Source organism: Pan troglodytes, chromosome 5 (genome assembly GCF_028858775.2).
Source record: "Pan troglodytes isolate AG18354 chromosome 5, NHGRI_mPanTro3-v2.0_pri, whole genome shotgun sequence".
NCBI classification, from domain to species: Eukaryota; Metazoa; Chordata; class Mammalia; order Primates; family Hominidae; genus Pan; species Pan troglodytes.
The window spans coordinates 6,116,519-6,133,998 of NC_072403.2; the positions used below are offsets into that span (position 1 = coordinate 6,116,519).

Below are 17,480 nucleotides of genomic sequence, written 5' to 3' on the forward strand. Positions count from 1 at the left end.
TAATCTTAATATTAATTATTGTTTTATTACCAACATCACTTATGACTGATTTATGTAACATTGATTAATAATATCATTATTTTATTATTAATAGTGATATTGTTATTAATAGTAATTGTTAATATTTTTAATCCATATTAACTTTTACTATCTCTATTGCAATTATTAATATCGATGATTACTATTAATTATTAATATATTTATTAATATTAATAATTAATATAACTGTTCCCAATATCTGTGGGGGAGAGGATATTACTCCCGATGTCGCTGAAAGTGTACACCCCTCTATGATGTTTCTCCTAATTGCCAGGGCGTAGAGGATGACATTATTGAAAATATCGCTACGGGTGTACCTCCGTTCAGTCATCTTGTTCCTATTGTCCTGGGTGGGAGCGGATGATATGACTCCCAATATCGCAGGGGGCGTAGACCTCCCCCGTGATACTGTCCCTAACGTCCAAAGGTGGAGAGGATGATATTTCTTCCAATTTCGCAGGGGGTGTACACCACCCCTATGATATTGATCCTAATATCCAGGGGGCTAGAGGATGATCTTAGTCTCACTATTGCAGGAGGTGTACACTCCCTAGGGATATTGTTCCTAATATTCAGGGACGGAGAGGAAGATCTCACTCCCAATATAGCAGGGAGTGGACACCCCTTCTGTGACATTGTTCCTAATAGCCAGCGGGGCAGAGGAAGATATTACCCCCAATATCGCAGGGGGTGTGCGCCCCCTTGTGACATTGTTCCTTATATCCTGGGAGGGAGAGGATGATACTGGTGGCAATGTCGCAGCGGCTGTACACACCCACTGTGATATTGTTTCTTATATTCAGGGGGAGAAGATGATATGACTCCCAATATCCCAGGGGGTGTACATCCTCCTGTGACATTGTTCCTTATATTCAGGGGGAGAAGACGATATTACTCCCAATATCACAGGGGTTGTAAACCCCTCCCGTGACGTTGTTTTTAATATTTAGGTAGGGAGTGGATATTACTCTCAATATCTCAGAGGTTTTACACTCTTCCTGGGATACGGTTTCTAATATTAAGTGGGAGAGAGGATGATATTATTCCCAGTATCGCAGGGGGTGTACATGTCCTGTTATTTTGTTCCTAATATCCAGGTTGGGAGAGGATGATATTACTGCCTATATCGTAGGAGTTGTACACCCCATCAGTGATATTATTCCTCATATTCAGGGGAAAAGAGAATGACATTACTCCCAATAGCGCAGGAGGTGTACACACCCCTTTGATATTGTTCCTAATATGCAGTGGAGGAGACGATGATATTACTGGCCATATCGCGAGGGGTGTACACCTCCTCTGTGATATTGTTTTTCATATCCAGGGGTTAGAGGATGACATTACTCCCATGATCGTAGTTGGTGTACACCAATGCTGTGGTATTGTTCTTAATATCCAGGGAGGGAGAGGATGATATTACTGTCACTATCGCAAGGGGTAGACACTCCTTCTTTGATATGGTTCCTAATATCCAGGGGGGAGAGTATGATATTAATCCCAAAATCGCTGTGGGTATACACCCCTTTTTGATATTGTTCCTAATACGCTGGGGGAGAGTCTATGATATTACTGCCCATATCACAGGGTGTGTACACCAGAACTGCTATATTGTTTCTTATTTCCAGCAATGAAGAAGTTGATATTACTCCCAAAATGGAATGGGCTGTAAACCCCCCATAAGATATTGTTCCTAATATCCAGGGGGAAAAGGATGATATTACTTTCAATGTTGCAGCAGGTGTATAATCTGCCTGTTATATTGTTCCTAATATCTGGGGTGGGGGCGGCGGGGTGAGAACGATATTACTCGCAATATCTCAGAGGGTGTACACTGCCCCTGTGATATTGTTCTAAATATCCACTGGGGTAGAAAATCATATTACTCCCAATATCGCAGGTGGTGTAAATGCCCCCCGATATTTTTTCTAATATCCAGGTGAGGTAGGATGATATTACTCCCAATATCACAAGCGGTGTACACACCTTCTTTGATAATTTTCCTACTATTTACTTGCGGAGAGGATATTACTCCCAGTATCAAAAGAAGTGTACAAGCCCCCTGTGATATTGTTCCTAATATCCAGGTTAAAAGCGGATGATATTACCCCCAATGTCGCAGGGGGTTGGCTGTACACTCCGCCTGTGATATTATTTCTAATATCCAGGGGAAGAGAGAATAATATTACTCCCAATATCGCAGGGGCTGTACACACCTTGTGATATCGTTCCTAATATCAATGAGGGGAGGAGATGATATTACCACAAATATCAGAAGAGGTGTACACCTTTCCTGTGATATTGTTCCTAATCTCCATTTTGGGAGAGGATGATATTACTCACAATATCGCAGGGGTTATACACTTCCCCTGTGATATTGTTCCTAATATCCAAGTTGGGAGAGGATGATCTCACTCCCCATATCGCTGGGGGTATACACCCCTTCTGTGATATTGTTCCTAACATCCACAGGGGAAGAGATTAATATTACTCCCAATATTCCAGGGGGTACACATCCCCACTGTTATATTGTACCTAATATCAAGGGGTGGAGAAAATGATATTACTCCCAATAGCGCCGTCTGTATACAGCCCTCCTGTGATATTGTCCCTAGTATCCAGGGGCTAAAGATAGATATTACTCCCAATATCCAGGGTATAGAAGTTGATATTAAACCGAATATCACAGTGGGTGTACACAACTCCTGTCATATTGTTCCAAATATCCAGGCAGAGAGAGGATAATATTACTCAAAGCATTCCTGGGGGTGTACACAGCCCTCTGTGATATTGTTACTAATATACAGAAAGGGAGAGGATGATATTACTCTCAGTAAACAGAAGGGTACAATTCCCATGTGATGTTGTTCTGAATATCTAGGGTGAGAGGATGATATTACTCCCAACATTGCAAAAGTTGTAAACACCTTCTGTGATATTGTTCCTAATATCCGGGGGAAAGAAGATGATATGACTTTCAATATCGCAGGGGGTGTGCACCCCCCTCCCCGTGATATTGTTCCTAATATCCGGGGGAAAGAGGATGATGTTACTCCCAGGATCGCAGGGGGGTGTACACCCCCCTGTGATATTGTTTCTAACATCCAGAGGGGGAGAAGTTGATATTACTTCAAACATCGCCGGGGGTGTACACCCCACCTGTGATATTGTACTTAATATTTAGCGGGAGAGAGGGGGGTGATATTACCAACAACGTAGGGGAAAGTCAACCCCCTCTCCCCCGCTGGATATTACGAGCCATATGACAGGGAGGTGTCCACCCCCCACCATATGGAGAGTAATATCACCCTGCTCTCCCCCCACCTCCAGCTTCTTTCTGCTAAGGTCCCCTTGCCCCTCCAGGTGGCTTTCTTGGGCAGGGCATAAAAGAAATTACGTGGTTTTCTTGCTCAGATTTGTTCGCAAGTCCACGAGAAATACTCAGGGAGTCTTGCAAAAATCCAGTGTTACAGCAGCTAAGTCAGCCAGCTAGCCGTGCCCTACAGTTGAGATGGCATGTCATGATTCCCCTCTCTTTCACCTGCTGACTCCTCCTCAGCCTTCCGGACTCTGCTTAGGTGCCTCTTCCTCCAGGTTGTCCGCTCCCGTCCCCACCCTTCCTTACCTGCTCTCCTAATACCATGGGCTGATCCAGTGCAGCATTTGTCACACATCTTACAGCTGTCTGCCTCCAGTCTGTATCCGGACTCCACAACCTGAAGGTAACAGCTGCATCTGCCTTGATCATCATTGTATCCCTTGCTCCTACAACAGCACCTAACACAGAGTAATTCCTCAGTCAACATTTTCTGGATGGGTGAACAAAAAATAAATCTACACATCAAGTGAAAATTAGGCTGAGCAGAAATGAAGCAAGTGATAAAGTACAAGAGAAGGTTATACCTGTTATTCTAGGCATGCTAATTCTAATTTTAGAATTGCTGTGGTTATTTCAGGTTACTCTGCCAGGCTTCAGTGTTAGGCAAGGGCAATTCTCTGTGTAAGCAGGGATAGCTTTCCTGAATGGTCCTGTTGGTCCTGGGAAGTGATGGTATATGTGACTCATCCCTCAAACCAGAAGGCTAAGCTAAACTAGCAGGAGAGCTGCAGCAGGAACCTTCTGGCAGGAAAGAAACAGCATGCTCTGTGTACCACCCGTGTGTGACCGGAAATAAAGGATGCCCACCATGTGAAGACTGATCAGGACGCAGAGAGAAGGACGTCAGGCAAGATCCCGCCCGTGCTTCGGAACATAACATGTCTATTAGCATCATTAAGTACTAGCTGACATGCATAGAGCATTGAGTATGTGCCAGGCACTGTGCTAAGCACTTCACATTCACTATTTCATGGAATCCCCACCATGGCCCTATAAGGCAAAACTTATAAATATCACCATTAGATAGATGGGGAAATTGTGGCTTGGAGAGGTTAAGTTGTTTGCCTGAGGTCACAAAGCTGGTAAGCAGCAGAGCTGGAATCCAAACCAACAGAAATTCCATCTAGATACCCAACTCCCCACTGCCGTCTATCCTTGGAAACTAGACTAGTCTCCAAGGAAACATGAATCTACATTTTCTTTCAACTAATAAGAGCTCTTTCCTTACGGTAATTATTTAAATCGTTTTAATAAAAATTTAAAATCTAGTTCAAGATTAAAGTTTCAAAGCCATCAAACATCAAATATATATGAAAATACATTTGTATACATTATAAACAGATATATGACATGACATGAGGTGCTGGATCCAGTGCATCAGAAAATACACGCAAATATAAAATACCCGACAGCATTATGTAAAACATCAGCTGCTTGCCAAATCGGCATTAAATACTTAAGCACTGTGACCTGTTGCTTAAAGTATTACAAATCCAGCCTTATCTAAAAATCTCTATTTGTCCTAGGAAACTAATACTTTTTAAAAACAATAATTTGGTAATTTTAATAATATTTAGATCTATCTAAACTTAAAGCCTATATATTTACCACCCTTTTACATGCTTACCAGTATTACAGACACAATAAATTTTATCAGGTATTTTTGATAATGTGCTAGGAATTGTTTGAAATATAAAGAAGAATAAGATTTCGTTTTCACCATCTCAGAGATTCCAGATAGTGGTGGACACAGAAACCCGTGAAAATAACTGCAGGATGAAATAGATGAAATTATAGAAGCCCTATGTACCATGGAAAATTGGACATGGACATGGAAATTTTATTTCATATGCATACTCTTTAAAGAAAGAAGAAGCCTAAAAAAGTTAGCTACCTTTGGTTTTTATTACTTATGTCTTACACTCAAGTGAACTTTTTTCTGTCTAATCTAATATCATTCAAATCCTGAGTCCTTTTAATTAAGTTATCCTAAAATGAATTTTCATGAACATGGAATTTGTGCTATTACTCTATCTGCACCTCATGGATATTACCACATTTTAGATTTTATGTTTTAAAACACAAAACAATATAAAACCTAAAGTTTTAACAAAAATGTCTTTGGATCTTCAACTAAAATACTAAAGATATAAAAAACTTTATTCTCCTCAAGATAAAACTAGATTTAAAATTGTCAATGAAATAGTTGATTGATCATTTATATTTCTATAAATATATGGAAAATAATCTATTTTTTAATTGTAAGGCATTACAATTTTAGATTGTATTTGCATTTAGGAAAATTTCACATAATCTTTACCAGATCCATGCTTACTCTGATAAAAATTTGTTTTTCCAATAGTTGATTCTTCAAAATATCTTGACTAATCCTTCTCCCTCTACAAACAATATTATTATTTGCCAATATTCAAAAGTCTGAATAAACGACCTTATCCCTGGGAATATCTTGCCAAAAAACTATTACCTGCAGCTACAAAGTCCAGAATGTCAACTTCTTCAGAACAAACAGTTCAGTTTCTCCCATAAAAAATGCAAGGGAAACAAAAAAAGAGGATTGAGGAAATCTAAAAGAGATATAATAGCCCATATCAACCAAACACAATACGTAACCCTTATTAGCATTCTAATTCAAACCGACCAACTAAACAAAAAGTTTTTAGACAATTGAAGATATTTAAATATTGCCTGGATAAACCGATGCTATTAATGGATTATTTAGGTGTGATAATGGTATTGTGGTTACATTGATGGGAATCTTCTTTTTTATAAATGGGGTCTTGCTATGTTGCTCAGGGTGGTCTTGAACTCCTGGCCTAAAGTGATCCTCCAACCTCTGCCTCCCAAAGAGCTGGGATTACAGGGAGGAGCCACTGCACCCAGTCTCATTGATGGAATTATTATCTTTTAGAGAAATATTCAAAAATACAATGCAATGATAGACTATCTGGCATTTGATTCAAAATAATTCAGTGGGGAGAGGACTGTCAGCAGATAAAGAAGACACAAGGTTGGCCCAGAGGAGAAGTACATACAGGTTAATTATACTAATCTCTTTATAAACATTGTTTGAAATATGACATAATGTATCCTATACAACTGATACCTTGAGTAACACAATAATAGTCCCCTTAATTTTAGGAACTACTGGTCATAAATATGCCCTTACATATAGACATCTCCTCTGTACATAGCAAAATCACATTATTTGACAAAAAGGAAATCTCTTAGGCTACGTTTAATCTTATTGTTCTCTTTGCCTGGATTTGGGAATAGAAACTGCTTCACTGGCTAAGTAAATCATAACTGTCCCAAAATATTCTTAATTACTGATTTCAATAAACATATCCCTTCGTTCTAAGAACAATTAAGAAAATGAAGTTTATGTTCAGGTAAACCTGACAATGTTAAGGTAGTTGAGTAACAGGGAAGTAATGATTGACTGAATTTCATACTGGATTCTCAAATCCTTTTTCTTTTTCTACTCTAATGTTTCCTTTGGATGGGGCGAATTCTAGTATTGTTAGCGATCACCTATGTAACTTTTTTGCAGGTGGTGTATATGGAATCAATGAATGCTTAAAACCAATTAAAAATAATTTCAGTGATTACATGAAAACACAGCTAGAAAAACTAAAGTATTTTTGTAGAGATTACGAGAAGGTTACATTAACAATTAGAATAAGGTTACTATTTAGACTGTAATCAGGTGTCAGTGTGGAAAGAAATTTCTGAGCGTTTTTCCGGAAGGCTGGGGAGGAATGAGAATCATGACTCTCCACACTTCCAATAAAACGTGGTGAAGGACTGGTGCAAACTCTCAGAAGCCACCATTTGCTAAATCTCCCCGCCAGCCTTGTCAGTCCTTACCGCCGTTGGATTCCATTATTTTTCTCGTGGTTTCTGCTGTTTCTCTCAATTGTCTAACGACCGTTATTAAGTAAAAATGAATGAAACGGGGCCGTGTGATCTAGGCAGCCTGGAGATGAGATTTTGGAATCATAAGCTACCTTCCAATGTATAAACAGACTTTATTCATTCTGGATACTCAATGTACACAGAATCGGCAGTGTAGGATGTGACTGCCCTGCCAGAAGGCACCTGCTCGGGACTTGCTGGCAACCGACAGTCCCCTCTGCTTGCGACCCTCGGCCGGCCGCCGGGGACCCCTAGTCCACCGGTTCCTGGACGTTCTCTCTACTCTCCAGCGGCCACCGCCTCCACTCCCACCCCGCTAGTCCCGAGCCTGCCGGCCCGAGGGTTCGCAGAGGGCCAGTCGTTGCGACAGCCCCGCGTCCCGGCCCCCGCGTCTCTTGGACCTTCCCCCCAGGCCAGCGCAGCCCAGCGTCCCGGGCAAGGTTCACGCTACCAGGATCCAGTGCGGGGCGACGAAGTGGAGAGCTGCAGCGAGACTCCGAAGAGAGATTCCGGCTTCGCGGGGCGGCGCGGAGCCCGGAGCTGCCCACCTCCGCCGCCCGGAGAAGGCGGCTGGGATTAGAAGGTGGCTTCGGGCCCGCAGGGAGTCCAGGGGAGGGATTCCCGGTACCGCCGGCACCGACGTCGAGGGGTGCCTGGGTTCATGGGGACCACGAGAGGAAAAAGAACGAAAATCACACCAGGGAGGAAGGACGCGCGGAACGCCCCCCTGTGAAGCAGGTGCTCTGGTCGGGGGTGAGCCGGAGCGCGGTCTGGGGGAGTCTGGCGGCGCCGTTGCCCGCACGCGGCAGAGGCTGGCAAGAAACGCACAGCACAGGGCGTGGGGCGGGGAACTGACCGCGCGACAAGAACACGCACAGCCCAGGGCGTGGGGCGGGGAACTGACCGCGCGACAAGAACACGCACAGCCCGGGGCGTGGGGCGGGGAACTGACCGCGCGACAAGAACACGCACAGCCCAGGGCGTGGGGCGGGGAACTGACCGCGCGACAAGAACACGCACAGCCCAGGGCGTGGGGCGGGGAACTGACCGCGCGACAAGAACACGCACAGCCCAGGGCGTGGGGCGGGGAACTGACCGCGCGACAAGAACACGCACAGCCCAGGGCGTGGGGCGGGGAACTGGCCGCGCGACAAGAACACGCACAGCCCAGGGCGTGGGGCGGGGAACGGACCGCGCGACAAGAAAACGCACAGCCCGGGGCGTGGGGCGGGGAACTGACCGCGCGACAAGAACACGCACAGCCCGGGGCGTGGGGCGGGGAACTGACCGCGCGACAAGAAAACGCACAGCCCAGGGCGTGGGGCGGGGAACTGACCGCGCGAGTCTTTCGGCGCGTCTGGGTCTCGGGGAGAGAAAAGCGCTTCCTGGCACCGGGGGCGGTGGCACAGAGGCCAGGAGGAAGAAATCCGGGCCCTGGCCCAGGTCAGGCTTCCACCCCTGCGACCCGCCAGAGGCCCAGGCAGGAAAGGTGGCGCGCGCGAGTGGAGTTAGTGGTTCAGAAAGCAAACCTGGCCAGGTGCTGCTGCCTGAGGGTCGTCGGGCGAGTTTCTTCATTTCCCCGAGTTCCTTATTTCTAGTCCGGAAAACGGAGAATTCCATAGTGTCTTCTTCAGGGAGTGCTGGGAGTGCTGAAGGAGGATCCGGTGCCTGGCAGACCAGGAGCAGGGGGGAAACAGTTGGCCGATACTGTTACTATTATCAGCGTTATTAGCGGGCAGGACAGTGTGGGGGGGCGGGGGTAAGGGGCCTCCCCGCGCCTCCCAGCCCTTCGCGCTCAGCTCCAGCTCTTTGGCTTCCTTCCCTGGGCAGCTCTAGGCTTAGCTCTCAGCCATTTCTCAAGAAGACGATCCCGAGGGTCGAAGACCACCCTTGACCCTTGACCATGGACTCTTCGTGTAACTTGGAAGAGCCGTGATTTTAAAACCCAGCCTCAGGGTTACGGAAGCCCGAGATCTGGGAGGCGTCCGGGACCTCCCTCCCAGAACCGCAGGGACCCGGCCTGGGATCCAGAGTGTGGCCTCTCGCTCTGTGCAGTCAGGAAGGCGGCCAGGTCTGGTCACCGCGCCAAGCACTACGCACCTCTGGGACGCGTCGTTGCGGGGGGGTGGGGGGGCTGGGGCGCCTCCACGACGCCTGGTCTGCCCGGCAAGTTCTTGGTGTCGTTGGTGGGTTCGTAGCTGCGACAGGTAAACGTCCGTTCCGCGAGCAGGGCAAGGCAACCCCTGCGGGTCGCACCCGAAGGCCGGACCTCTCTATATTTCCTGTCTCAGTTTCTCCTGAATGTAAGATTTACTCCAAGAGGGCAGGAGCTGGGCCACATCTGTTTCATTTTCATTTTCTTCTGTATTCCAAATATCAAGCACAATGCCTGGCATCCCATAGGCATGAAATAAAAATGTATTGAATGTCAATGAATGAATGAATAATGTATGGATAGATGGATGGATAAAATGGAAGGGTGAATAGGTAGATTGGTGGGTGGATGGATTGGTGGATGGATAGATGGATGGATATGATATATGGATGAATAAGATGGGTGGATGGATGGGAGAATGGATGGCTGAATGCATGGATGGATGGATGGATGCATGGGAGGATAGATGGATGAATACATGGATTGATGGACAAATGGATGGATGGATAGATGGAAGGGTGGATGGGTGAATGGGTAGATGGATGGATGAGTGGATGGGTGGATGGATGTGAGGATGGATAAAATGAGATGAGATGGTATGACTTTTTGTTGGTTCTGTAGTTCAATTAGTTCAATTAGGGTGCTTTTTTTTTTGAGAGTTTTATAAAGCTAAAATCTAGTTTTTCCAGTAAATTGTACTTTAGGCAAAATCCTCCCAATGTTTCTAAAATAATACTAAAAGGGGCATCTGGTAATACAGGAGCAATTTTTTTTTTTTTTTTTTGAGACAGAGTCTCACTCTGTTGCCCAGGCTGGAATGCAGTGGCATGATCTCGGCTCACTGCAACCTCTGCCTCCCGGGTTTCAAGCGATTCTCCTGCCTCAGCCTCCTGAGTAGCTGGGATTACAGGCACCCACAACCACGCCCGGCTAATTTTTGTATTTTTAGTAGAGACAAGGTTTCACCATGTTGGCCAGGCTGGTCTCGAACTCCTGGCCTCAAGTGATCCACCCGTCTCGGCCTCCCCAAGTGCTGGGATTGCAGGCGTGAGCCACATCACCCAGCCATACAAGAGCAATTTTAAAAATTAAATTAAACCCACCAGGAGGAACAAACAACTCCAGACGCGCACCACCTTTAAGAGCTGTCACTGCGAGGGTCTGTGGCTTCATTCCTGAAGTCAGCGAGACCATGAACCCACCAGGAGGAACAAACAACTCCGGACACTCCACCTTTAAGAGCTGTAACACTCACTGCGAAGGTCTGCGGCTTCACTCCTGAAGTCAGCAAGACCATGAACCCACTGGAAGGAAGAGACTCTGGACACATCTGAACATCTGAAGGAATAAACTCTGGACACACCATCTTTAAGAACTGTAACACTCACCGCAAGGGTCAATAGCTTCATTCTTGAAGTCAGCGAGACCAAGAACGCACCAAAAGGAACCAATTCCGGACACACTAGGAGTGGGGTGTTGGTGGGGCAGGGCACGGGTAGAAGCGAGGTGCAGGTAGGATCAGGGTATGCGTAATATTGAGGTGCTGTTGGAGTGGGCCATGGGTAGCATGGGGTGCTGGCAGGGCTGGGCATGGGTAGGAGTGAGGTTTGGGTAGTGGCTGGTGCTGCAGTGGTGAGCCATGGATAGGAGCGGGGTGCGAGTAGGGGCGGGGCTCAGGTGGAGTAGGGTGACTGCTGGGCCAGGCATGTGTAGGATGGGGCGCTGGCAGGGCAGGGCACTGAAAGGAGCAGAGCGTGGGTGAGATTGGGGTTCTAGTGGGGCAAGCATGGGGAGGATAGGGTGCTGCAGGGCGGATAGCAGCCGGGTGCTGCTGGGACAGGGCACAGGTAGGAGAAAGGTCCAGGTAGGAGCTAGGTGCTGTGAGGTCGAAAGCAGGTAGTGTGTCCGGAATTGGTTCTTTGTGGTGGGTTCTTTGTCTCGCAGACGTCAAGAATGAAGCCGCAGACCCTCGCGGTTAGTGTTACTGTTCTTAAAGATGGTGTGTCTGGCGTTTGTTCCGTCAGATGTTCAGATGTGTCCAGAGCCTTTTCCTTCTGGTGAGTCCGTGGTCTCGCTGACTTCAGGATAGAAGCCGCAGACCTTCGCAGTGAGTGTTACAGTTCTTCAAGGTGGTGCGGACCCAAAAAGCGAGCAGCAGCAAGATTCACTGTGAAGAGTGAAAGAACAAAGCCTCTGCCGCGTCGACGGGTATCCGAGCAGGTTGCCACTGCTGGCTCGCATGGCCAGCTTTTCCCTTATTTGGCCCTGCCCATGTCCTGCTGATTGGTCCATTTTACAGAGAGCTGATTGGTGCGTTTTTACAGAGTGCTGATTGGTGCACTTACAAACCTTTAGCTAGACACAGAGCGCTGATTGGTGCGTTTTTACAGTTTTAAAAACTGTAACACTCACTGTGAGGGTCTGAGGCTTTATTCTTTTAGTCAGTGAGACCAAGAACCGACCAATTCCAGACACAAGACCATCTCATCTCAAGAGACCAGGACGTCCAGGCACCCCTAGAATGTAGCTGCTGGCAGAGCCTGAGGTCTATCCAGCCCATGCTCTTCCCTGATATCCTTGACAGATTGTGGGATTGTTCAGCCTCTGCAAGGACATGGCCAATGATGGGGGGCTGGTTGTGGGGGCAGCACTCTAGGCAAGGGAAGAAATAAAGTGTCTGGGAACTGGTGTGGTGAAGGGGCACTTTGTGGAGAAGCTGTGTTCACATTTGGATGTGTCGAGGGTGGAATGATATGAGGAAAGTCAAAGGGTGCCCACCCCCAGAGCCTAGGTGTGAGCACAGCACTGCACCACGCCTTAGGGGAGATTGGACTCTGGGCAGAGATCCCAAGAGAAGCAGGAGTTGGAGTCTTGGGGGCCAGTGTGATAGGGAACTAACTTTACGTTAAAGCCAATTTGTCAGTAAGAAAAAACAAGAGGTGCACCTTGTAGGAGAAAAAGTCACAAGCTTGGTGTGCTTGAAGTCACAAACCTTGCTGTGCTTGGTGAGAGGGATCCCGAGTGTACTTGAGGCACTCTCCTGTTTAAAAGGGGAACGGTGGTTTTCTTTCCTCAGTGTAGGTCAGTGTAAAAAATCTGCTTTGTGATTGCATAAGGTCTCAGCACCAACAAAATCACAGAAAATGTGAAATGTATTATCATAACAGTCAACTTGCTTAGAATGTAGTTGAACCTGCATGCAGTATTGAGACACCAGACAACTGTTTCAGTCTCCACATTTCTTTCATTTCCTTTATGAAAGTTTCATTAAGAAAAAAAAATAACTCCCTTGAGTATTCTGATATTTTCGGTGAGTGAAACAGTAATCTCAGCAAAGTTCAATCTTGATATCAGACAGCAGAATTTCAGGTTGTTTCATCTAATTGCCACTTAATACCAAAGACATGATATTTATTAGCATGTATTTCTAATGAGAAACTATTATAGTCGTCCTCAATTGTCTGAAATATGAAGCGGAAAAAGAAAATTATGAGTCCCAGATACCAGACCACGTGCTGATCAGATACAATATCGTGGTTCCAGCATATTATGAAATAAAAATTCAAAGACAATACCATGCAAAAGGTCAATATTCGGCAGCCTCTGAGAAGTCATACATCTAGATAGACCTAAACTGTAAGTGCAGAAGTGCTACAGTAAACTATATGGGCTTTCTACTAAGTACTGGCTAATTTTAAAACATACTGAAATTTATATACATTAGTTTTTGTTATAAGAATTGAGAATCCGCATTGTATTATAAAGTTGATCTACAACAGTCACTTTATTATAAAATATTTTCGGCCTGGCGCGTTGGCTCACACCTGTAATCCCAGCACTTTGTGAGGCCGAGGCAGGCAGATCACCTGAGGTTGGGAGTTCAAGACCAGCCTGATCAACATGGAGAAAACCCCATCTCTACTAAAAATACAAAATTAGCCGGGCATGGAGGCAGGGGCCTGTAATCCCAGCTACTCCGGAGGCTGAGGCAAGAGAATCGCTTGAACCTGGGAGGCGGAGGTTGCAGTGAGCCAAGATCTCACCATTGCACTCCAGCCTGGGCAACAAGAGTGAAACTCCATCTCAAAAAAAAAATAAAAAATTCACCAGAAGGAAAGTGCTTACCTATTTGAACAACTCTGTACGGGTCTATACAGTATTCCAAGGCTCTTCAATAAGCACATGGTGATGACCCAGGTCAGTCGTGGCAAGGTTGGGGAATTAGAACAAACCTCTGTGGCAAACACAGATTACAGCTTGAAGTGAGCATCACGGATTTCTACAACAAATACTCTGACAAATATTTCCTATGATAAACATCCACGTTCTCGAGGTGGCACAATTAACCCAAACTTTCCAAATTACATAAAAACTTTTGCTCTATCTAATTAAGCTGATAAATTCATTATTTTAAATGACAACATACAAAAGAAGTATAGATTTTTACTTAAAACGTATTGGATATGTGGGTATTCTCTTGTCTTTCTAAGCAAATGCTAATATCAATTCAGTGCTTAACAATGTCAGCAGCAACTGGGCCCTCTAAGTCTCCTGCTACTGAAGTTTGAGGGATCAAGCCCCACCTTAATTTTGACAAAGACTAAATTCAAGATGTCTGTGGCTTACAATTTTCTTATTCTACTTAATGAGGTAGAGAAGTTCATTTGGAATTGAGCACTCCATTAGACTGTTTCAGCTAAATTTCAGGTGGCATTTTCTAACAATAAGAGCTGTTGATGCTTTGGAAGGCAACAGGTTTGCTTCACTGGAAGTGACGATGGCCTTCCAGGAAGGGTGAGGCAAGGTTTTCTAAGATCTCATCCAACTAAATGATTCAGAGAGCGCCAGCCTGGGGATTCCAGGTGCTTGTGACTCGGGGATCTTTCTGCCATCCCACCTCACCTGTTAGTCACCTTTTGAAACTGGGTATGATTGAAATGGAGTTTAGGGAATGCTGTAATAATATATCTCTTGCTTGCCTAATTCACAGAAATGTGCACAGGCAAACTGTGATGCTAAGTGGGGACTTTGATCCTTTGATCCCGGGCCCTCCTCCCACCTGGAGCCATACCTATTTCTCCCTTGCCCATTCTCCTGCCTCCGCGTTCAGATGTGGTTCAGGCCTGAGACAGGAGGAACCTATCAATGAAGGAGGAAATGTTCCCCAGCTCCTCAAACACGAGGCCTCCTTCTGCAACTCAACTTTCTGCTCCCAGGACAGGATGATCTGAAGACCCCACCGCTTCACCTCATCTGAAGACTCAGTTAAAGAGGAGCGGGCAGGCAGCTGGGGGATTCATTCTCTGGGAGTGGGAGCAGAAGGGAGCCCCTTGTCTTGTTTTTGTTCCTTCGCAGTTGACCCACAGCTGGAGTGCGAGCTGGGCAAGTAGGTGCTGGGCAACTTCTGGGGAGACTCAGGCCTCCTTATTGGCCATCACAAAGCCCCAGAGAAAAAGATGCTTCCAAAAACTGCAAGATAAGAGGAACAGGTAAAGGTCATGGGAGGATTAAGTAGAGCACAGCAGGCTGCTTCACGAACCCTCTGTGGCCTTCCACAGGTGGGACAGCATGGCAGCTGCTAACATTGAGTCTAGGCCATCAGGCAAGGTGAATTAGGGACAGTACCAGTGGGGAAAGTACCTCGGTGTAGCCCATGCACCGTCTGCCACCCACCCACGAAGTTCAACCTCTTCTAGTGCTCTTTTCTGTTTTCATGGTCCTGGAGTGACTTGACCTCATTTAGTCATTCTATGATTATCCCATTTACAGGCAAGGAGAATTTTTACTGTTGTTAATGCTCTTAACTCTAGCAAGCTATGAATTTAGGACATGTCTGTGCCCTTTGGCAAACTTACTGTCTCCTTAGGAATTTTGTGCCCGATTTCTTTTGCTCTTCCAGACTGCTGCCCATGCTCCTCTGCCCTGCTGAGCACTCTGGGAGATGGACCTGGTTGGACACTAGAGCTCCACCCTGCAGCTTTCAGGTGGGCTCAGTAGATGGGGATCCTGGAGGAGACTGTAGAGCAGCTGCTGGCACAGTTGTCCTGGAGCTACCTGGGCCCAGATGCCCCAGCTCTCTCCATGCAGACCTTTCTACCTACCTCTCCTCTCATACTGGGCTGTCCGTGTAGGTAAGAGTGGTACAAGCTTCCCTGTCACATGGGTAGGAGTCAACTTCCCTTTCCTTTGTGGTGCTAAACCCCCCGCCACACCTCGAGTAAACAGGGCCCTTTCTAAGCCCCGCTCCTGTCTTGTCTGGGCACAGCATGTGTTTTCTCCTGGGACCCTGAAGCACACATCCATTCTACTCATGTAAAACAGACAGCTGCATAAGAGAAAATAATATATTCACGTGTACAGCTATTGGCAAGAAGTCTTCAGAGATGGAGAAACCGATGAAGAATCTTGCTGCAAGATCCCAACCTATGCCAAGGGCCACTGCGAGGAGCCAGCATGGACACAAAATTCACACCCAGGGCAGCTCCTGTGTCTTCTGAGCCTCTCATGAGGGCTGCAAGCACAGTGGTCTGGTACTGCCTGCCTGTAATGTTTTCTTTTAGAATAGATCCTGTGTGTAGATGACAGAGCATTCTACATCATTACTACGTGGGATGCTGAGAACCAGGTGTTTTCTTCTCTGGGCATAAGCTCCTGAGGCTCCCGAAAGTCTCATCCTCCTGGGCCGAGGATGCTGAAGGGAGCCGTGGGATGGAAGGCGGGCCCAGAAAGCACACGGGCAGGCAGAATCTGCTCTGCCCAGCTCCAGTGTCTTTTCTTTACTGTACTCACCGTATGTTTTCAGAAAGACAGGCCAAGAACAAAAGTGGGAGCCACCTAAATGTCCAACCATGATGGTCCATGAACACAGTGCAATGTGCAAGATAATTGTGAAAATTGTGCGGAAGTATGGGGAACTGCTTAGGATACACAGTTAAGTGAATAAGGCAGCATGTTAAGTGTTATATATGCCATGGTTACAATTCCAAAAATATGTATGTACATAGGCAAATTCTGGAAGAATAAAACCAGAAGAAAATGTTGTATTAAAGTGATAGCATCATGGATGTATATAGATAGCCTTTGATGTCTTTGTTGGAAGAGGCCATCCTTGTACCCTGTCCCTTGCTGAGCATGCCACAACTGCAAGGCCCTGAGTGTCCCTTAGCTGGCCCATTTCTCAGGTCCAGCTGATAACTCTGAGAGGTGAGGTAACATTGCCCCCTCCCCACGACCCTCCAGGCAAACAGCAGGCTGGCTTCTGGCTTGCTGTAAGCACAGCGCCTTCTCCAAGCTCCACGCTTCACACTGCACAGACAGCATTCATCTAAGCCTGCTGTGTCACCTGTGAGGGAACTGGGAATGAGGGGAACTGACCCAGAAGTGCGGCTGGACATGCTGCTAGTTGTGTAGTGAGTAACGGTGTCCATGGTCCCTGACCCAGCAGTCTCCTGGCTTCTGCCAACATCCAGGAAACAGTAACAGGTTGACTGAATAGCTTCTAAGAAGGATAAAATCAAATCCCAGATGACAGTCTTAATAAGGTTGAGATACCAATTTGAAATTACAGTTGACTCTTAAACACCGGTTTGAACTGCGAGGGTCCACTTAGAGATGGATTTTTTTTTTTTTCAAAAAATACAGTCCGTGGGTTTTGTATCCACAACCAAACACAGATAGAACATATAGTATTCTCAGGATTTAAATCTGCCCATATGGAAGCCTGGCTTTTCATAACCTTGGGTCCCCAGGACTCACTGTGGGACTTGAGTATGTGCAGATTTTCATGTCTTACCCATGGCCCTGGAAGCAATTTCCTACAGATTCCCAGGGATGACTGTATTTGCCTAATGTTTCTTTCCCAGCAGACTCATGTCTGTCTTGTGCACTGCTGTGTTCCTGGCACCATGGGGGAGCCTGGTGCAGAGCAAGTTTCCTCAGATGGCCCTTTGTGGATGGACTACAGGAGCAGAGATG

General features: G+C 46.2%; 1 long non-coding RNA gene across 1 annotated transcript; it reads left to right on the forward strand.

Moving 5' to 3' along the window:
* The first annotated feature begins 15,541 nt into the window (after positions 1 to 15,541).
* Positions 15,542 to 16,574, forward strand: LOC107975243 (uncharacterized). Its single transcript, XR_001718634.3, has 2 exons — positions 15,542 to 15,637; positions 15,772 to 16,574. It is a non-coding gene; the product is annotated as an uncharacterized LOC107975243 (long non-coding RNA).
* The last annotated feature ends 906 nt before the right edge of the window (positions 16,575 to 17,480 follow it).